The sequence below is a fragment of the Tachyglossus aculeatus genome, chromosome 18 (genome assembly GCF_015852505.1).
Source record: "Tachyglossus aculeatus isolate mTacAcu1 chromosome 18, mTacAcu1.pri, whole genome shotgun sequence".
In the NCBI taxonomy this organism is placed as follows: domain Eukaryota; kingdom Metazoa; phylum Chordata; class Mammalia; order Monotremata; family Tachyglossidae; genus Tachyglossus; species Tachyglossus aculeatus.
This window is the reverse complement of record NC_052083.1, coordinates 9,426,952-9,449,627: the sequence shown is the minus strand read 5'-3', so window position 1 is coordinate 9,449,627 and position 22,676 is coordinate 9,426,952. Positions and strand designations below refer to the sequence as shown.

Sequence of the window (22,676 nt, the reverse complement as noted above, 5' to 3'; positions counted from 1 at the left end):
CACAATCATCCCCTTCCCGTGACCCTGCTGGTCATAGCCCGTTGCTGGGTAGGGACCGTCTCTATACGTTGCCGACTTGTACTTCCCAAGCGCTTAGTTCGGTGCTCTGCCACAGTAAGCGCTCAATAAATACGATTGAATGAATGAATGAATAGCCCCCCCACCCCCTTCGACCTTCTCTCACAACCCCGACTTTGTGCCTCATTTTCCCCATCTGCCTGAGGGGGTGTAAGCCCAGCCCTACCCACCGCTTTCTGGGTAAGAGAGGGGTAACTCAAGAGGTCTGAACCAGGGGAGGAGGCCAGACAGAGCACTTGCAGAGGTCACGACTCACTCCCACCCAGGGGGAGCGGGGAGCAGGTGGGGCCGGAATGGGAAGCCTCAGAATCCCTCCACCCCAGGCAGTACAGGCAGGTGTTGGTGGCACATAGTAAGCGCTTAATAAATACCATCATCATTATTAGTATTAGTATTATTATTCAGGGGCCAAAGGGCACAGCCTGGCCTCAGTACCTAGCTCAGGAATGTGTCCCGGCCCTCCAGAAAGCCTGCCCTCCTCTTCCCCAAGTTGAGGAGAAATAGGAAGGAGGGGCCTTGAGGGTCTGGGGCGGACACGGAGGTTTTCTCAGCCCCTACCCAAGGGCAGCGTGCCAGCACACCGCACCCACTTCTCTGCCGCAGCAGCCCACCTGAGCGTCGGACATCCTGCGGGGCCGACACGGAGATCCCCTCACTACTCCATTGGAGGTTGGGGGACGGGAGGAAAGGCACAGCATCCCCCAGTGTCACTCCTGGGCCCGGGAGAAGTTAAAAAGAGGGGCCAGTCAGCCCCCAGACTCTGCCCCAGCCCGGCACTTCTGGTCCCCCGCCTTTTCCAGCCCCGACCGCACAGCTCCAGGTCGATTTGGGGGAAGTCTACCGACCTCCAGGCCCCGCCGGCTCCAAACCCCACACACCTGCTAGGTTCCGTCCCTACGAGGGCTGTGAGAGCCACCTCCGCCGCGGTCCCTGCTCCACCTCTCCGCACATCGGCTCCAGCGCGAGAAATTGGGGGGAAACAAGGTTAGAGATAACGATGCCAGCCGAGGGCCCGGGAGCTGCGGAGATCCAGCTGCGGGGTGACCGGGTCGGGTCGCTGCACTGCGGAGCTCTGAATGTGGGGGTGGGAGAGGGAAGGGAGGCTCCAGAGGGTTTCAGGGGGGTCTCTCACACCACCCCTCAGCTCCAGCCCTTCCCTCTTCCCACTCCATCACCCCTCTGCACACATACACACGGACACATCCCACACACACACATATCGCACCTTTGAGGGAGCTGATCTCGTGCTGGATGGCTCTGGAGGGGTCGGTGCTGGCCCTGGAGGGGTCCATGGCCTCGGGGAGCGGGGGGCTGGGGGGGACCGCAGCCCGGGTCTCCCCCACAGCTTGCACCGGCCACCCCGCTCTGACTGCGCCGCAGTCCGGGCCGGAGGCGGGAGGAAAAGGAAGGGGGCGGATCTTTGGCCGCAGCGACCCCGGGGAGGGGCTTCGGCGGATCGATCAGGGGCCAGAGGAAGGAGGGGGTCACCAGCCAGAGATGGGGACAAGGACATAGGGACACACACACATCTACACAAAAAGGCACAAGGGCATACGTCCAAGAGACGAGCAGACAGGAGGACACACAGCGCATCGCACACACAAAGGCACGAGAGACACTGGCACAGAAACACACAGGCAAATCTGTCCATCAGTCATCGGTGTTTATTGAGCACCTACTGTGTGCTAGGCAATGAACTAAGGTCTTCGGAGAGTTCGAGGACGACACGCAATCCCAGTCCTCAAAGAGCTCACAAAACTAACGATGGTGATTGATGATGATGATGATGGGGATGGAGTCGCCCAGCCCCAGGATGAGCCTGGGTCCAGCGACAAAGACTGTGCCACCCAGGGCCTGTGTGGAGGAATTCATTATGGCGCTGGTGGTTCAGCCTGACCCTCGCACTCTCTCGTCCCTGTCGGTTATAATGATAATAATAATGATGGCATTTGTTAAGCGCTTACTATGTGCAAAGCACCATTCAAAGCGCTGGGGAAATACAAGGCGATCAGGTTGTCCCACGGGGGGGCTCACAATCTTAATCCCCATTTGACAGATGAGGGAACTGAGGCCCAGAGAAGTGAAGTGACTTGCCCAAAGTCACACAGCTAAGTGGCGGAACTGGCATTTGAACCCATGACCTTTGACTCCAAAGCCCGGGCTCTTTCCACCGAGCCACGCTGCTTCTAAATACTAGCAGGTAGGCCCTGATGAGATTCGAACTCACGACCCCTTGTTTACAAGACCGGTGCTCTCACCCCTGAGCTATAGGGTTATGTTCCCTCGGGGGCAGTGGATGCAGCAATCTGCAGGGACTCTGTGTGCCAGCCTCTCTCTGCATGCGTGTCTCTGTGCCCGAGCCACTGGCACATAGAAACCCACACGCAGGCCAAGAGACGGAGACTCTAGCAGAGCCCCAGAGACGGGCACATACAGACAGGTGTAAAAAGTCCCATGCACAAAGGCAAAGATAACCTGGCACAGACGATCGGGCACAAGACTGGCAAAGACACGTATGGGCAGAGAGGCACAGTCGCTCGAGACTTGTTCATACACAAGAACGGGAGAAACACACACAAGGACATTCTCACACAGGAAGAGAAACACCGGCAGAGAGGCACTGGCACAGAGGCCCACAAAGACAAAGAAACACACAGTTACGGAAACACAAACACACGCACCAGGCCGCAGAGACACATGCAGAGACATAGAGACGAGGAGGGAGGCCCGTCCAAGAAAAGATTTTCAAGTTCACAACTGCCCGGTGCCTTCCTAGCGGGCGACAAAGGCCGGCTCGATGCCCAGGCAACAGATAAAACTTTGGGCCTGGCTGTTTCTTTGGAAACTCAGAGTTCCTCCTCCACCCATTATGGCACCTGGATGAGAGGAGTTCCTTGCCCTTCGCCTGCCAACTTGTACTTCCCAAGCGCTTAGTCCAGTGCTCTGCACACAGTAAGCGCTCAATAAATACGACTGAATGAGTGAATGAATGCTAGGTCTTCCCCCAGTCTCAGGGAAGGAACAGGGCAGTGGGGAACTTGAGCTCACAGTGTTTGCCTCAACAGAGGGGACCTGAAAGCGCTGGATGGGAGTGCTGGAAGCACGACAAATAATAATAAATAATGTGTCATTTAAGTGCTGGAAGCACGACAAATAATAATAAATAATAAGTGTCTTAAGGGCTGGAAGCACGACAAATAATAATAAATAATAAGTGTCTTATTTAAGTGCTTACTATGTGTCAAGCACTGTTCTAAGCGGTAGGGAGAGAAACGGAGTGGCTCAGTGGATGGAGCAGAGGCCTGGGAGTAAGAAGGACATAGGCTCTAATCCCGGCTCTGCCACGCCTGCTGCGTGCACTTGGGCAAGTCACTTCCCTTCTCCGCGGCTCAGTCCCCTCATCCGTAAAACGGGGATAAGAGCGGGAGCCCCACGTGGGACAAGGACCGTGTCCATCTTGAATAATGTCCATCTACCCCAGCGATTACAACACTGCTAGGCACCTAGTAAGCGCTTGACAAGTACCATAATTATTCATTATTATTACAAGCAAATCAGGTTGGGCCCGGTCCCTGTCCCGTACGGGGCTCACGGTCTTAATCCCCGTTTTTTTTTTACGGATGAGGTAACTGAGGCCCTGGAGAAGTGAAATGACTTGTCCAAGGTCGCACGGCAGACACACGGCGAAGGCGGGATGCAATCCCAGGATCTTCCGACCTGCAGGTCTGCGCTTGATGTAGTAAGTAGGCCACGCGTACGCACACAAGCATGCGCGCACATCACACACAGGAGCATGCGCGCGCACATCACACGGACGCACGCAGATAAAAACCAGGGTTTATAGGACCGGGCCCTTAAAGGCTAAAGAATATGGTGCCACCTCCAGGTGTGAGGCTCAAACCACACCTCCAGAGGTGGAATTCAGAGGAGAAATACTTATTCATTTTAGAAAATAAATTTATAAATAGAAAATTATAAATTTATACTATTTTATTCCGTTAACATGTTTGGTTTTGTTGTCCGTCTCCCCCTTCTCGACCGCGAGCCCGGTGTTGGGTAGGGACCGTCTCTACGTGTTGCCAACTTGGACTTCCCAAGCGCTTAGTCCAGTGTTCTGCACACAGTAAGCGCTCAATAAATACGATTGAATGAATGAATGAATGAATGAATGAATGAAAATGCAGGTGCCAGACCACGGAACCAGACATGAGGGGAATAAACAAGGACTAGAGGATCTGGAGTGAATTTGGCATTCTCTACGGAACCAGAAATGAGGGGAATAAACAAGAACTAGAGAATGTGGAGTGAATTTGGCATTCTCAAGACTGAGAAGGGGAGAGGGCATGATAATAATAATAATGACGGCATTTGTTAAGCGCTTACTATATGTCAAGCGCTGTTCTAAGCGCCGGGGAGGATACAAGGTGATCAGGTTGTCCCACGGGGAGGCTCACAGTCTTCATCCCCATTTTACAGATTGAGGCCCGAGAGAAGTGAAGGGACTTGCCCAAAGTCACACAGCAGACAAGTGGCAGAGCCGGAATCTGAACCCACGACCCCTGACTCCAAAGCCCGGGTTCTTTTCACTGAGCAAGGCAGCTTAGCATAAGCAAGGAAGGCTTCTTGGAAGAGGAATTTTTTAAGATGGTCACCGGAGGTGAGCTGGATGTGGATTGGCAAAAGAGGTGGGGAAAGCATGAGAGATGACGGCATTGCGCTGGGCAGAGAGCTGGAACGGAGCCCAGGAATCATCTTCTTCCCCTTTTACGAAGGGTTCCGCTCCGCCCCCGGGGCTGGAAGTCACAAGGACCTGGGTTCTAATCCCAGCCTCTACTACCTGTAGTAGTAGACGTAAAGGAAGATAGGGCCAGGCTTCAAGTTCTCACCTGCCTGCTGCCCTTCTAGTGGGAGACATTCATTTATTCAATCGTATTCATTGAGCGCTTACTGTGTGCAGAGCACTGTACTAAGCGCTTGGGAACTACAAGTTGGCAACATAGAGAGACGGTCCCTACCCAACAGCGGGCCCACAGTCTAGAAGGGGGAGACGGAGAACAAAACATATTAACAAAATAAAATAAATAAATACGTACAAATAAAATAAAATAGAACAAATTCAAATAAATAATTTGTACAAATAAAGAAAATAGAGTAAAATCAAATAAAAATAAATTAAATTAAATTAAATTAAAATTAAATAAATAAATAAATAAATAAATGAATAAATAAATGAAGTAGAGTAATAAATCCGTACAAACATATATACATATATACAGGTGCTGTGGGGAGGGGAAGGAGGTAAGGCGGGAGGGAATGGGGAGGGGGAGGAGAGGGAGAGGAAGGAGGGGTTTTTAGGGCTTCCCAGCCAAAGCAGGAAAACCTACTAGCCAAATTCCAAAAGAACTGTAACACTTTCACCCACTACACAGTGCTCTGCAGAGGGTAAGCACTCAAACTGCTATTGATCAGACTTATTTTGAAATAGCCTCTATTCAGTGCTTACTATGTGCAGAGCAATGAACTGAGCGCAGCGCTTAGTATCTTGAAATAGAGTTCCAAGAGGTATTCTGGAGATTTAAAATGCAATAAGAAAATAAAATCCCACTTGGCAGAGGGGCCAGGAGATAGAGATAGATAAATACGATTGATTGATTGATTTTATTTTGTTAACATGTTCTGTTTTGTCCTCTGTCTCCCCCTTCTAGACTGTGAGCCCACTGTTGGGTAGGGACCATCTCTATATGTTGCCAACTTGGACTTCCCAAGCGCTTAGTGCAGTGCTCTGCACACAGTAAGCGCTCAATAAATACGACCGATTGATTGATTGATTGATAGAGGGGCCAGCTCAAAGCTCAGGCAGCAGACAAAACTCGGGGCCTAGCGGTTTCTTCGGAAAATCAGAGTTCCTCCGCCCATTATGGCACCTGGATGAGAGGAGTTTCTTGCCCCTCACCGGCCAGGTCTTCCCTCAGGCAAGGAACAGGACGGTGGGGGCCTCCTTGAACTCACGGTCCTTGCCTCAACTGGGCATTGGGCTGAGGAGAAGGCTGGACTGGAGTGGGTGTAAGCAAGGAAGGCTTCTTGGAGGAGAAATTTTTTTAAGATGGTCGCTGGAGGTGAGCGGGACGTGGAATGGCAATGGAGAGATGGAGCAGAGAGCCGGACTGGACCCCTGTTTTACGAAGGGCTCCACCCTGTCCCCCAACACTGAGAGGCAGAGTGGCCCAGTGGATTGCGCGGAGGCCTGGAGGTCGGAAGGAGCTGGGTTCTAATCCCAAACTCTACCGCTCGCCTGCTGTCCGACCTCGGACAGATCCCTTAACTTCTCTGCGCCTCGGTTACCTCATCCGTAAATCGGGGATGGAGAACGTGAACGTCGCATGGGACGGCAACTGTGTCCAACCCGATTAGCTCGCATCTACCCCAGTGCTTAGTACAGCGTCTGCCACCCGGTGAGCGCTTAACCAAGACCATAAAAAAGCGGGTAGGCTGAGGGAACGAGTGGGTGTGGGGAGGCTCCTGCACCCCGAACAGCTGAGAGGTGGATTGGGCCGGCAAGGGAGGGGAATTCGGCGGTGGGCGCCACGGGGTCAGAAGCATCTAAGTCAGGCAAGTGGGAAGCGGGCGAGAGCCCGTTTGGGAGGTGAGCGTACGCGGCAACTATGTGTGATACGCAAACAGGAATTGCGGTTGGAGGCGAGGGCCCGCTCTCAGAGGGCGATCCGGTGCCCTCTGCGTTCCTGCTCGGGGCGGGGGCTCTTCCGAACCCACTCCCTTAGGTTTTGCGGCGACCCCACGGCCGTCCCAGGCAATGACCTCTGATCCCGGCGTTCCCCAGGAGGATCGGCCTGGCCCAGCCGAGCACCCCAACTCTCTGTCCTCCTCCTCACGGCCACAGTGTCCCCGCCTCCGGCCCAACTCTGGGTCCCACGTGTCCACAGCAAGGACGCCGGACACAGCAGCTTCCTGGACGCTGGGCCCGACACCAAGGCCCCGGGTCCTCGCCTCCCCAACCCCACGACCCCAAGTCCCTGCGACTCCCCGTTTCCTCCCACCCTGCCGCCCTCCGCTCTTCCCCATGCTGCCCATGTCCTATTATGGGAATGACCAGTCCGCAGCCTCCCTAAGCCCCCCTCTCCACGCCTCCGCCCCCGCACAGCCCCAGAACAGGGGAGAGGAGATGGGAGGTGGGGGGAGAGGGTGTGGGATTATCTCCCTTATGGCTCCATATGGTGGGTCCCGGAGGGGCACTCGTGAGGACGAAGGTCCGGGAGAAAGAGTGGACATGAAGGGAAAGGCGGGGGACGGACACAGTAGGCCTGGGGGCAGGGAGGGAGTTGTCTGGGGACAGAAGTGGGGGGCAGGGGGGGTCCCAGTGCCAATGGAAGGTGACGGAGAGGACACACAGTCCAGGGGTAGAAGTTGGGAGGGGGACACACGCAACCTGAGGAGGTCAAGAGGAAGGGGACACTGGCCAGGGAACAGGGAGAGGAACCAGTCCCAAGGTGGGGAGTGTGGGACACATACTGGGGATAGAAGTGGGGGGCAGGGGGAAAGGAGCGAATCCAGTCCTGGGACTGGGGGTGTAGGGGAGAGGACACAGTCCTGGGACAGAAGTGGAGGGGACAGAGTGGGGAGGGGGTGTAGGGGAGAGGACACAGTCCTGGGATAGAAGTGGGGGGACGGGGGGAGGGGTGTAGGGGAGAGGACCCAGTCCTGGGACAGAATTGGGGGACAGAGGGTCTAGGGGAGAGGACACAGTCCTGGGACAGAAGTGGGGGGACAGAGAGGGAGGGAAGAGGGTGAAGAGGAGAAGACACAGTCCTGGGATAGAAGTGGGGGGACAGAGCGGGGAGGGAAGGGGTGTAGGGGAGAGGACACAATCCTGGGACAGAATTTGGGGGATAGAGGGGAAGGGGAGGGGGTGTCGGGGAGAGGACACAGTCCTGAGATAGAAGTGGGGGGACAGAGGGAGGGAGGGAAGGGGTATAGGCAAGAGGACACAGTCCTGGGATAGAAGTTGGGGGACAGAGCGGGGAGGGAAGGGGTGTAGGGAAGAGGACACAGTCCTGAGACAGAATTTTGGGGATAGAGGGGGAGAGGAGGGGGTGTAGGGGAGAGGACACAGTCCTGGGATAGAAGTGGGGGGACAGAGGAGGGAGGGAAGGGCCGTAGGGGAGAGGAAGCAGTCCTGGGACAGAATTTGGGGGACAGGGGGAGAGGGGAGGGGGTGTAGGGGAGAGGACACAGTCCTGGGACAGAATTTGGGGGACAGAGGGGGAAGAGAGGGGGTGTAGGGGGAGGACACAGTCCCGGGACAGAATTTGGTGGACACAGGGGGAAGGGAGGGGGTGTAGGGGGGAGGACACAGTCCTGGGATAGAAGTGGGGGACAGAGGGGGGAGGGAAGGGGTGTAGGGGGGAGGACACAGTCCTGGGATAGAAGTGGGGGACAGAGGGGGGAGGGAAGGGGTGTAGGGGAGAGGACACAGTCCCGGGACAAAAGTTGGGGGACAGAGGGGGAGGGGGCGAAGCCAGGCCCTCGGGGTGGACGTCCGGGGACGGGAGTTGGGGATGGACCCCCGGCTCCTCGGCCCCTCAGAGAGGGCAGGCCGGGCCCGGGGCGGGGAGAGCTGGGGGTCAGCCCTGCCAGGCGGTACCTTTGTACTTCTCTCGCACCTCCTCATAGGCCTGGATGAAGTCCCGCTCCTCGGGCTGCGGGGGCGGCCCCCAGGCCTCCATGGCGGGCCTGCCACCCTCTGCCCCAACGGCCCGGCCGAGGCCGGCCCCTTAAAGGATCGGACGGCGGCGGGGAGGGAGGGGAGGGCGGAGAGAGGGAGGGGAGGGGAGGGGAGGGGAGGGGCGGAGGGAGGGCCCGGCTGGCGGGGGATCCGGTGTCCGGGCACGGTGGGGGGCGAGGCCCGGCTCCGCCCCCCGGGCCCGGGCCCGGGTCCCAAGGCCACTCACCCCCCACCCCACCCCCAGCCCGGGGCATCCAGGTGACGGGTGGACCCGAGGCCGGGTGGCCAGAGAAGCAGCGTGGCTCCGTGGAAAACAGCCCGGGCTTTGGAGTCCGAGGGCCTGGGTTCAAATCCCGCCCCCGCCACTTGGCAGCTGGGCGACTTTGGCCAAAGCGCTTCACTTCTCTGGGCCTCGGTTCCCTCAGCTGGGAAATGGGGATGAAGACTGGGAGCCCCCCGTGGGACAACCCGATCACCCTGCAACCTCCCCAGCGCTTAGAACAGTGCTTTGCACACAGTAAGCGCTTAATAAATGCCATTATTATTATTAAAATGGGGATGACGACTGTGAGCCCCCCGTGGGACACCCCGATCACCCTGTAACCTCCCCAGCGCTTAGAACAGTGCTTCGCACATAGTAAGCGCTTAATAAATGCCATCGTTATTATTATGAAAATGGGGATGAAGACTGTGAGCCCCCCTCGGGACAACCCGATCACCCTGTAACCTCCCCGGCGCTTAGAACAGGGCTTGGCATATAGTAAGCGCTTAATAAATGCCATTATTATTATTATTATTATTATTATTAGTAAAATGGGGGTGAAGACTGTGAGCCCCACGGGGGACAACCTGATTACCTTGTATCCCCCCAGCGCTTAGAACAGGTCTTTGCACATAGTAAGCGCTTAATAAATGCCATCATTATTATTATTATTGTTACTAAAATGGGGATGAAGACTGTGAGCCCCACGGGGGACAACCTGATTGCCTTGTATCCCCCCAGCGCTTAGACCAGTGCTTTGCACATAGTAAGCGCTTAATAAATGCCATCATCATTATTATTATTGTTACTAAAATGGGGATGAAGACTGTGAGCCCCACGGGGGACAACCTGATTACCTTGTATCCCCCCCCCCCCAGCGCTTAGACCAGTGCTTTGCACGTAGTAAGCGCTTAATAAATGCCATCATTATTATTACTGTTATTAAAATGGGGATGAAGACTGTGAGCCCCACGGGGGACAACCTGATTACCTTGTATCCCCCCCCCCCAGCGCTTGGAACAGTGCTTTGAACATAGTAAGCGCTTAATAAATGCCATCATTATTATTATAAAAATGGGGATGAAGACTGTGAGACCCCCCGCGGGACAACCCGATCACCCTGTAACCTCCCCAGCGCTTAGAACAGTGCTTTGCACATAGTAAGCGCTTAATAAATGCCATTATTATTAGTATTATTATTAAAATGGGAATGAAGACTGTGAGCTTCCCCGTGGCACAACCCGATCACCCTGTAACCTCCCCAGCGCTTAGAACAGTGCTTTGCACATAGTATGCGCTTAAGAAATGCCATCGTCATTATTATTATTATTAATGCCATTATTCTTATTGTTATTACTGGAGCGATAGGGGGCGTGGCCTGAACTGCCGGGGGAGTGGCCTGCCGCGAGAGAGGGCGTGGCCTGAGGGTGGGCGTGGCCTGCAGCGCGAGGGGCGTGTCCCGTGGGTGGGCGTGGTTTTCAGCGTGAGGGCGTGGTCTGCCAAGATGGGGCATGGCCTGATAGGTAGGCGTGGCTTGTACCGGGAAGGGGCGTGGACTGCCGCACGAAAGGGGCGTGACCTGAGATGGGGCGTGGTTTGGGATGGGAATGGGCGTGGTCTGCCGCGATATGGGGCGTGGCCTGAGAGGTGGGCGTGGCTTGTAGCGGGAAGGGCGTGGCTTGTGGCTCGAGTTAGCATGGCATGGGAGAGGGGCGTGGCTTGTCACGGGGAGGGAGTGGCCTGAGAGGTGGGCGTGGCTTTCAGGTGTGAATGGGGCGTGGCCTGAGAGGTGGGCGTAGTTTGAAGCGGGAAGGGACGAGGACTGCCGCGATAAGGGGTGTGGCCTGGGGGTTGGGCGTGGCTTTGTGCCGGGAAGGGGCGTGGTTTGTGCTGCGAATCAATCAATCAATCGTATTTATTGAGCGCTTACTGTGTGCAGAGCACTGTACTAAGCGCTCGGGAAGTCCAAGTAGGCAACATACAGAGACAGTCCCTACCCAACAGTGGGCTTACAGTCTAAAAGGGGGAGACAGAGAACAAAACCAAACATAGTAACAAAATAAAATGAATAGAATAGATATGTACAAGTAAAATAAATAGAGTAATAAATATGTATAAACATATATACATATATACAGGTGCTGTGGGGAAGGGAAGGAGGTAAGATGGTGGGGATGGAGAGGGGGACGAGGGGCTAAGGTATAACGAGCTTACTCAAAGCTGCCTGAAGGTTCCCCTCCTCCAAGAGGCCTTCCCAGATTTACTGCATCTACGGTTGTGAATGAGCGTGGCCTCTGAGAGGTGGGCGTGGCTTTGCAGCGGAAGGAGCGTGGCCTGCCGCGGGAATGGGCATGTTGCCGACTTGGACTTCCCAAGCGCTTAGTACAGTGCTCTGCACACAGTAAGCGCTCAATAAATACGATCGATGGATTGATTGATTGATTGATGTGGCTTGCAGCGGGAGTGGGCGTGGCCTGAGAGGTGGGCGTGGCCTGTCACGATAAGAGGCGTGGCCTGAGAGGTGGGCGTGGTTTGGAGCGGGAATGGGCGTGGTCTGCAGCTAAAGGGACGTGGCCTGTCGTGGGAGGGCGTGGCCTGTGAGGTGGGTGCGGCTTGCAGCGGGAAGTGCACGGGAAGGCCTCCTCCAGGAGGCCTTCCCAGACTGAGCCCCTTCCTTCCTCTCCCCCTCGTCCCCCTCTCCATCCCCCATCTTACCTCCTTCCCTTCCCCACAGCACCTGTATATATGTATATATATGCTTGTACATATTACTGTATTTATTTATTTATTTATTTTACTTGTACATATCTATTCTATTTATTTTATTTTGTTAGTATGTTTGGTTTCGTTCTCCGCCTCCCCCTTTTAGACTGTGAGCCCACTGTTGGGTAGGGACCGTCTCTATGTGTTGCCAACTTGTCCTTCCCAAGCGCTTAGTCCAGTGCTCTGCACACAGTAAGCGCTCAATAAATACGATTGATGATGATGATGATGAAGTGGCGTGGCCTGTGGCGATAAGGGGCGTGGCCTGAGTGGTGGGCGTGGGCCGCCGCGAGACGGGGAGTGCCCTGCGAGTTGGGCGTGGCTTGCAGCGGGAAGGGGCGTGGCCTGAGAGGTGGGCGTGGCTTGCATCGGGAATGGAAGGGACCTGAGAGGTGGGCGTGGCTTGTGGTGGGGAGGGCGTGGTCTGAGAGGCGGGCGTGTCCCGCAATGTGAGGGGGCGTGGCTTGTGCGCCCGGTGGGCGTGCCCCGAAGCGGCGGCGGTGATTGGCCGGCCGCCCCCGCTCCCCCCCGCCCCCTCCCCTTCCCCGTCCGTCGCGGCTGCGCAGTGGGCGGCTCCCCCGGGCCTTTATCCTTTCTCCCTCTCCCCCCGCCCCCGCGGGTGGGTACCTGCGATGCGGATGACGGCGCGGTCGGCGGGGTCGAGGACGGCGTCGTGGGCCCCGGGGCCCTGCCTCACGCGACGCCTGCTCAGCTGAGGCTTGCCCAGGTTCCAGGGCAGGGTGTCCCCGGGGGGCGGCGGAGGCGGGGAGGAGGAGCAGGAGGAGCAGGACGAGGAGGCGGAGGAGGAGCAGGAGCAGGAGGCGGCGGGGGCTGCTCCTCCTGCTTCTCCTCCTGCTCCTGCTCCTTCCCCTCCTGCTCCTCCGGAGCCGTCCTCCGGCGAGCCCCGGGCCTCGGCCTCTTCCCCCGACATGGCCGCCTGCGGGGACAGAGCGGGAGAGGGACGGACAGACAGAGGAGAGCGTCAGTCCGGGAGCCCATCCCCCCCTCCGCCCCCCGCCTCACCTGTCCCCCGGTTTGGTTTGGGCTTGTTGTCCGTCCCGTCCCGTCCCCCCCCCCCCCCGCCTTCTAGACCGTCGTTGGGTAGGGACCGTCCCTATCTGTGGCCCACTTGGACTTCCCAAGCGCTTAGTACAGTGCTCCGCACCCGGGAAGCGCTCAATAAGTACGATTGAATGAATGAATGAATGAATGAATCACTTCAGGCACACACACACACTCACATGCACACTCATCACCTCAGACACCCACCCATCACCTCAGGCACGCACACACATATCCCTCACCTCGGGCGCGCGCGCACACACACACACACACACACACATCCATCGCCTCAGGGGCACACACACACACACACACCCCCATCACCTCAGGCACACACACGTATCTCCCACCTTAAGGTATGCAAACACATACACACATACACCCATCACCTCAGGCACACACACGTACCTCCCACCTTAAGGTATGCACACACATACACACGTACACCCATCACCTCAGGCACACACTCACACATACATCACCTCAGGCACACACACGTACCTCTCACCTCAAGGTGTGCACACACATACACCCATCACCACAGGCACACACACACACCACCTCAGGCACACACGCAAACGTACCTATCACCTTAACGTGTGCAGACACAGACACATATACACCCATCACCTCAGGCACACACACACACACACACACACGCACGCACACACATCAGAGACACATATACACATCACCTCAAGCACACATACGCATCACCTCAGAGCACGCCTACACACACACCCATCACCTCAAGCGCACACACACATATCGCCTCAGAACATGCACACAAACACCCATCACCCCAAGCACACACACACACACACAAACACATCTCTCAGGCCTACGCATGGGACAGCGCACAGTTGTGCCCACTCCCTTACATAAGACCGCAGGAGGACCAAGGAAGAGGGGGGGGAATCCTTAGGGAGGGCTGGAAAGAGGCAAGGGGGCCTGAACCCAGCCAGAGTAGAACCCCCTCCCCACACATCTCACACACACACACACAAACACACACACACACACACACTCACACATCCCTCAGGCCTACGCATGGGACATAGCACAGTTGTGCCCACTCCCTTACATAAGACAGCAGTAGGACCAAGGAAGGGGGGGAATCCTTAGGGAGGGCTGGAAAGAGGCAAGGGGGCCTGAACCCAGCCACAGTAGAACCCCCTCCCCACACATCACACACACACACACACACACACACACACACACACACACACATCCCTCAGGCCTACGCATGGGACAGCGCACAGTTGGGCCCACTCCCTTACATAAGACTTCAGTAGGACCAAGGAAGAGGGGGAATCCTTAGGGAGGGCTGGAAAGAGGCAAGGGGGCCTGAACCCAGCCACAGTAGAACCCCCTCCCCACACAACACACACACACACACACACACACACACACACACACACATCCCTCAGGCCTACGCATGGGACAGCGCACAGTTGGGCCCACTCCCTTACATAAGACTTCAGTAGGACCAAGGAAGGGGGGGGATCCTTAGGGAGGGCTGGAAAGAGGCAAGGGGGCCTGAACCCAGCCACAGTAGAACCCCCTCCCCACACATCACACACACACACACACACACACACACACACACACATCCCTCAGGCCTACGCATGGGACAGCGCACAGTTGGGCCCACTCCCTTACATAAGACTTCAGTAGGACCAAGGAAGGGGGGGAAATCCTTAGGGAGGGCTGGAAAGAGTCCCGGGGGCCTGAACCCAGCCAGAGTAGAACCCCCTCCCCACACATCACACACACACAAGCTCACACACTTGGCCCTAGGATGCGGCAACCCTGCCCCGCACAGAGCCAGCCCCGACCTGCGGAGGGGACGGCTGAAAACGGGCCCCCGGAGGGCCCGGGCCTTGGCCCCTTGGCACAGCCCACCCATCATCTCGTCCTGGAGAGGGGCCCGGAGCGGGAAGGGTCGGTGCCCCGACCCGGGGAGCCCTGCCAGCGGGTCGGTGCCCTGCCCCCGGGGAGCCCTGCCAGCGGGTCGGTGCCCTGCCCCCGGGGAGCCCTGCCAGCGGGTCGGTGCCCTGCCCCCGGGGAGCCCTGCCAGCGGGTCGGTGCCCCGAGCCGGGGAGCCCTGCCAGCGGCCCGGGGCCGTGCGGGCCCAGACGGAGGGCACCTCAATGGGCCAATTGTCCGCGGGGGCGGAGAGGAGCGGGGGGCAGCGGGCAGCTTGAGGAAAGGGGACGGCCGGGGCAGCGGCCTGGCACAATGGCATCCGTGTTTCAGGGGCCGGCAGGGCTAGCCCCGGCCAGCCGGGCAGCCCGGGGCCCGTAACGTACGGAGTCCAACGGGGGAGCAGCGCCCCCAGGCCCGCCCCCAGGCCTGCCCCCAGCCCCGACTCTGGCCCCTGTCCTGGAGGGAGCCACCCAGTGTGCCCATGTCGGACTGTCCCCCTGCCCTCCCCTCCTCCCCCCCCCCCGCGGGTCCCTCTGCCCTCCCCTCCCGTCCCTCTGCTCTCCGCCCCCGTGTCCCTCTGCTGTCCCCTCCTTCCCCCCCCCGGGTCCCCCGTGCTCTTCCCCGTGTCCCTCTGTTGTCCCCCTGTCTTCCCCTCCTTCCCCCCGCCGTGTCCCCCTGCTGTCCCCTCCTTCGCCCCTTGTCCCCCTGCTGTCCCCTCCTTCCCCCCGTGTCCCTTTCCTCTCTGCCCTGCGTCCCCTGCTGTCCCCTCCTCCCCCCGTGTCCCCCTGCTCTCCCCCCCGTGTCCCCCTGCTGCCCCCTGCTCTCTCCCCCGTGTCCCCCTGCTGTCCCCTCCTTCCCCCCGTGTCCCTTTGCTCTCTGCCCCGTGTCCCCTGCTGTCCCCCTGCTGTCCCCTCCTCCCCCCGTGTCCCCCTGCTCTCCTCCCCCGTGTCCCCCTGCTGTCCCCCTGCCGTCCCCTCCTTCCCCCCCGTGTCCCTCTCGGCCGTCCCCTCCGTGCGGCCCGTCCCGTCCCGTCCCGTCCCGGGCGCTGTCCCCGTGTGATGTCCCCGCTCCGGCCCCGCCCGCCGCGTCCCGCAGTCTCCGCAGTGGCGGCCGAGGGCCGGGCAGGGGATGCCGCCGGCTTGGTGCCCACCTCCCCCGGGACCCCCCGGACCCCCCGGGCCCCCCGGACCCCTCCTGGGGCCGCGGTACGTGCCTGGCGCGGTGCGGTAAGATGCTGCGCGGTACGCTGCGCTGCGCTGCGGGCGGCTGCAGCCCGGCGGCGGGTCCGGGAGGGCGGGCCACGCAGGGTGTGTGCGGCCGGAGCTCCGCCTCCACGGGGGTGGGGGGCGGCGGGACCCGGGCCTCACCGAGGGACCGACCGGGGCCCGGCCCTCCGCCGCCGCCGGACACCGGACGGACACCGGACAGACACCGGACAGACACCACGGCTCCCCCCGGGACCCAGGAAGGCCCGCCGCCCGACCCCCCGGCAAACAACGACAGGGGAGGCCCCTCTCCACCCTGACCCCCGGCAAACAACGACAGGGGTGTCCCCTATCAATCAATCAATCAATTGTATTTATTGAGCGCTTACTATGTGCAGAGCACTGGACTAAGCGCTTGGGAAGTACAAATTGGCAACACATAGAGACAGTCCCTACCCAACAGTGGGCTCACAGTCTAAAAGGGGGAGACAGGGAACAGAACCGAACATACCAACAAAATAAAATAAATAGGATAGAAATGTACAAGTAAAATAAATAAATAAATAAATAGAGTAATAAATATGTACAACCATATATACATATATACGGGTGCTGTGGGGAAGGGAAGGAGGTAAGATGGGGGGGATGGAGAGGGGGACGAGGGGGAGAGGAAGGAAGGGGCTCAGTCTGGGAAGGCCTCCTGGAGGAGGTGAGCTCTCAGCAGGGCCTTGAAGGGAGGAAGAGAGCGAGCTTGGCGGAGGGGCAGAGGGAATGGGGGCATTCCAGGCCCGGGGGATGACGTGGGCCGGGGGTCGATGGCAGGACAGGCGAGAGCGAGGTACGGGGAGGAGATTAGCGGTATTTATTGAGCGCTTACTATGTGCAGAGCACTGGACTACGGCAGGGGAGTCCCCTGTCCACCCCGCCACAGCCTCCGACTCCACAACCGGCTGCAGACCCGAAATCACACCGACGACGGCAACAGGACAGACAGTCCATGAATAATAACGGTATTTGGTAAGCGCTGACCCTCGGCCAAGCACTGTTCTGAGCCCTGGGGGGAGATCCAAGGCTCCACCGTGGGTCAGTGGCAAGAGCCCGGCCTTTGGAGTCAGAGGGCAGCGGTTCAAACCCCGGCTCTGCCAAGTGCCCGCTGGGCGACTTTGGGCAAGTCACTTCACTTCTCTGGGCCTCAGTTATCTCATCTGTAAAATGGGGATGAAGACTGTGAGCCCCCCGAGGTCTCCCTAGCGTTTAGAACAGTGCTTTGACCATAGTAAGCGCTTAATAAATGTCATCGCTATTATTATCCAAGGCTGCCCCACATGGGGCTCGCAGACTTCATCCCCATTTGACAGATGAGGCAGATGCCCAAAGTCGCCCAGCTGACAGCGTGGCTCGGTGGAAAGAGCCCGGGCTTGGGAGCCCGAGGTCATGGGTTCCAATCCCGGCTCCGCCGCTTGTCAGCTGGGTGACTTCGGGCAAGTCACTTCACTTCTCTGGGCCTCAGTTACCTCATCTGGAAAATAGGGGGGGAGACTGTGAGCCCCATGTGGGACAATCTGATCATCTTGTACCCCCCACCCCAGTGCTTAGAACAGTGCTTTGCACATAGTAAGTGCTTAAAAAATGCCATCATTATTATTATTATTGTTATTAAGTGGCAGAGCGGGATTAGAACCCACGACCTCTGACACCCGAGCTCTCTCCACTGAGCCACGCTGCTTCTCTAACCACTCTACTTCTCTAACCTGTGCCCGGGGGGCTGTCAGACTCGAGAAGCGCCGTGCCAAGGTGGAGAGAGCATGGGCCTGGGAATCCGAAGGACCTGCGTTTTTGATTCCGGCTCCTTCGCTCGTGCGCCGGGCGACCTTGGCCAAGTCACTTCACCTCTCTGGGCCTCAGTTCCCTCTTCTGTAAAATAAGGGATTACGACTGTGAGCCTCAGGTGGGACAAGGACTGTGTCCGAGCTTGTATCTACCCAGCATTTGGTACAGTGCTTGGCACGTAGTAAGCGCTTATACCTTACCTCCTTCCCCTCCCCACAGCACCTGCATATATGTTTGTACGTATTTATTACTCTATTTATTTCACCTGTACATATTTACTATTCTGTTTATTTGATTTTGTTAATATGTTTTGTTGTCTGTCTCCCCCTTCTAGACTGTGAGCCCGCTGTTGAGTGGTAGGGACCGTCTCTAGATGTTGCCGACTTCCCAAGCGCTTAGTACAGTGCTGTGCACACAGTAAGCGCTCAATAAATATGAATGAATGAGTGAATTTTTTTAAAAAAGTTGGCTGGGGACTTGCCCCCTCCCGCCCCCCGACTCCCACCTTGCCTGACTAATCTCCTACTACCACCTAACCCACACTCTTTGCTCCTCTAAGTCCAACTCACTGTACTTTGATCTCGCAGCTGACCTCTTGCCCACAAATTGCCTCTGGCCTGAAAAGTCCTCCCTCTTCATATCCAACGGACAATTACTCTCCCTACCTTCAGTGCCGTATTGAAGGTACGTCTCCTCCGAGAGGCCTTCCCTAAGCCCTCATTTCCTTCTCTCCCCCCTCTTCTGCATCCCCCGACTTGCTCCTCTTCTTCACAACCCTCCACCCCACAGCCTTTATGTACACATCTGCGATTTATTCATTTATATTGACGTCTGTCTGCCCCCTCTAGACTGTGAGCTCGCTGTGGGCAGGGAATGTGTCGGATATATGGTTGTGTCCTACTCTCCCAGGCTCTGCGCACAGTAAGCACTCAATAAATACGATTGAACGATTGATTGGAGAGAGGGCTTGAGCCGATACCTTCGGGAACCGGGACGGTGCTCTCTGTTCAGCAGCCAGTGCCCCGTCTCCGGGCACAGAAAGAAGGAGAGGAGAAGACAGGCAGAACCCAGCCCGGCAGGTGGGGGGAAGGCCATCATTCATTCATTCAATCGTATTTAATCAATCAATCAATCAATCGTATTTATTGAGCGCTTACTGTGTGCAGGGCACCGTACTAAGCGCTTGGGAAGTACAAGTTGGCAACATAGAGAGACAGTCCCTACCTAACAGTGGGCTCACAGTCTAAAAGGGGGAGAAGGAAGGGCACAGTCCTTCGCTTCTCCGGGCCTCAGTTCCCTCATCTGTCAAATGGGGATGAAGACTGAAGGGCATCAATAAGGACCAAGGCTACATCCGTTTGGTTTTTTAATGCTATTTATTAATTGATTGATTTGAAATGGTAGGTGCCAGGTGCTTTATTAAGCGCTGGGGTAGATCAAAAGAGTATCAGGCTTGGACAGAGTCCCTGTCCCACATAGGCCTCACAGTCCTCACCCCCATTGGACAGATGAGGAAACTGAGGCCCAGGGCAGGGAAGTGATGCCCCCCAAAGTCATCCAGCAGACAAGTAGCCGGGCTGGGATTAGAACCCAGATCTTTACTGAGCGCTTACTGTGTGCAGAGCACTGTACTAAGCGCTTGGGAAGTACAAGATGGCAACGTATAGAGACGGTCCCTACCCAACAGTGGGCTCACCATCAGGGCCGAGGAGGTTTCGTGAAATGCCCGGAGCCAGTTGAAAGTGCAGCGAGTTTCATCAGTAACAGCAGTGGCCTCATCAATCGTTGGTATTTACTGAGCACTTACTGTGGGCAGAGCACTGTACTAAGCGCTTGGGCAAGTATAACAGAGCTGGTAGTTGAGTTCCCTGCCCACAAGGAGCTTAGAGGTTGGTGGGTGAACGGGGGAGGGAGAAAGAGTTATTAAATTATGGCTAGTCCCGCGGAGCTGAGGGTGAGCCCAGGACCAGGAGACTGGGGTTTAAATCTGGCTCTGCCGCTTGCCTGCCGTGTGACCGTGGGCGAGTCATTTAACTTCACCCTATACCCACCCCACCCTCAACCCCACGGCCCAAAAATACATATCTGCGATGATTTATATTAATGTCTGTTTCCCCCTCTAGACCGTAAGCTCTCTGTGGGCAGGGAACGTGCTGCCAGCTGTTAAATTGTACTCTCCCAGGTGCTTAGTACAGTAAGCGCTCAATATATACTCTGCTCTGCACACGGTAAGCGCTCGATAAATACGACTGAATTGAATATACAACCGATTGATCAATCAATCAATCGTATTTATTGAGCGCTTACTGTGTGCAGAGCACTCGATTGTCGTTTGTTGACTGTCGATTGATCGATTGTCTTAATGCGGCGTGGCTCAGTGAAAGGAGAACAGGCTTGGGAGTCAGAGGTCATGGGTTCTAATCCCAGCCACTTGTCAGCCATGTGACTTTGGGCAAGCCGCTTAACCTCTCTGGGCCTCAGTTTCCTCATCTGTAAAATGGGGATTAAGACTGTGAGCCCCACGTGGGACAGCCTTGATTACCTTGTGTCCTCCCCAGCGCTTAGAACAGTGCTTGGCACATAGTAAGCGCTCCCCATCCCCCCCCCCCCCCGCCTTACCTCCTTCCCCTCCCCGCAGCACCTGGATATACGTTTGAACAGATTTATTACTCTATCAGCACATATTTACTATTCTATTGATTTTATTTTGTTAATATGTGTTGTTTTGTTGTGCGTCTCCCCCTTCTAGACTGTGAGCCCACTATTGGGTAGGGACCGTCTCTATATGTTACCAACTTGTACTTCCCAAGCGCCTAGTACGGTGCTGTGCACACAGTAAGCGCTCAATAAATACGATTGAATAAATGAACGAACAAATACCCACATTATTATTATTATTAAAGTCCTCCGTGTCCCCCTTCCCTCGTCTGTAAAAGAGATTCAATACCCGTCCTCCCTTCCCCTTCGACTTTGCGCCCTAGGTGATCCAGGGGCTGTGCCTGACCGGATCGTACTGTTTCCACCCCGGCGTTAGACAAATATCACGATTATCGGTGAGAGAGGAATTTATTGAAACGACAGAAACGCAGGCAGGGCAGGGATGCGTTACGGGGGCAGCTGTCGCCTAACTGTTTGTCGTCCTCAGGGGTGTATCTTGAGGTATTTTATTTTATTTTATTATTTTATTTTGTTAGTATGTTTGGTTTTGTTCTCTGTCACCCCCTTCTAGACTGTGAGCCCACTGCTGGGTAGGGACTGTCTCTCTATGTTGCCGATTTGTACTTCCCAAGCGCTTAGTACAGTGCTCTGCACATAGTAAGCGCTCAATAAATATGATTGATGATGATGATGATGTACCCTCATTAGCCTTAAGTGCAAGCGCTTAGTACAGTGCAAGCGCTTAGTACAGTGCTCTGCACATAGTAAGCGCTCAATAAATACGATTGATGATTAGCCAGGAGGCTTGGGGAGCTCTAGGGGGTTCCGGCACTTGGTAAGCGCTCAGTAAATAGCCCTGAATAATGGACTGGACTCTTCTACCGCAGAGGGAAGGGGAGGAGGTCTCTGCTGTCCCCTTGGGGGCATGAGCTCCCTGGTGGGTAGGGACTGTCTCTATATGTTGCCAACTTGTACTTCCCAAGCGCTTAGTACCGTGCTCTGCACACAGTAAGCACTCAATAAATACGATTGATTGATTTGATGGCCTACAGGGAGGTGTTTTCACTTTGGGGAGTAACCCCCAAACCCTCAGCCCCCAACTCCCAGCCCCCCACAAGCCAACTTCTAGCCTGTGAGCCCACTGTTGGGTACGGACTGTCTCTATATGTTGCCAACTTGGACTTCCGAAGCGCTTAGTACAGTGCTCTGCACACAGTAAGCGCTCAGTAAATACGATTGATTGATTTGATGGCCTACAGGGAGGTGTTTTCACTTTGGGGAGTAACCCCCAAACCCTCAGCCTCCAACTCCCAGCCCCCCATGAGCCAATTTCTAGCCTGTGAGCCCACTGTTGGGTAGACCCCGTCTCTATATGTTGCCAACTTGTACTTCCCAAGCGCTTAGTACAGTGCTCTGCCAAAGTAAGCGCTCAATAAATACGATTGAATGAATCAGGGGCTCGTTTTAGTCAAGTGAGGCATCACTTGACTCCCATCGAGTCTCCCATCTTGGTCCCAGGACCCCTCAAGCAGATGGGGGGGCGGGGGGGGGGGGGCGTCACCACCCAGAAGCAGCGTGGCTCAGTGGAAAGAGCCCAGGCTTTGATGATGATGATGGCGTTTATTAAGTGCTTACTATGTGCAAAGCACCGCTCTAAGCGCTGGGGAGGTTACAAGCTGATCAGGTTGCCCCACGGGGGGCTCACAGTCTTCATCCCCATTTTACAGATGAGGTGACTGAGGCCCAGAGAAGTGAAGTGACTGGCCCAAGGTCACCCAGCTGACAGTTGGCGGAGCCGGGATTCGAACCCACGACCTCTGACTCCAAAGTCCGGGCTCTTTCCACTGAGCCACGCTGCTTTGGGAGTCGGAGTCCGTGGGTCCTAAGCCCGGCTCTGCCGCTCCTCGGCTGAGTGGCCTCGGGCGGGTCGCTTCACTTCTCCGGGCCTCGGTCACCTCGTCTGGAAAATGGGGATGAAGACCGTGAGCCCCACCTGGGACAAGCTGCTAACCTTGTTTCTCCCCCAGCGCTTAGAACGGTGCTTGGCACATAGGAAGCGCTTTCCAAATGCCATCAGCATTACCACTATGATTATTATTCCCCGATGAAGCCCTCCTTGCCTCTTCCCACACCCTCTTCTGCGTCACGC

At 56.5% G+C, this 22,676-nt stretch overlaps 1 protein-coding gene and 1 non-coding gene across 2 annotated transcripts in view; both read right to left on the bottom strand.

Moving 5' to 3' along the window:
• The window catches only part of PLEC (plectin), an 80,709-nt gene extending 68,088 nt beyond the window's left edge, over positions 1-12,621 (bottom strand). The window contains exon 1 of the mRNA XM_038760674.1: positions 12,471-12,621. The gene's annotated coding sequence lies outside the window, so the exon portion shown is untranslated. The remainder of the gene's footprint in view (positions 1-12,470) is intronic.
• LOC119940501 lies at positions 5,431-5,492 on the bottom strand. The gene has a single exon (XR_005454976.1). It is a non-coding gene; the product is annotated as a U7 small nuclear RNA (small nuclear RNA).
• Positions 12,622-22,676: the final 10,055 nt, after the last annotated feature.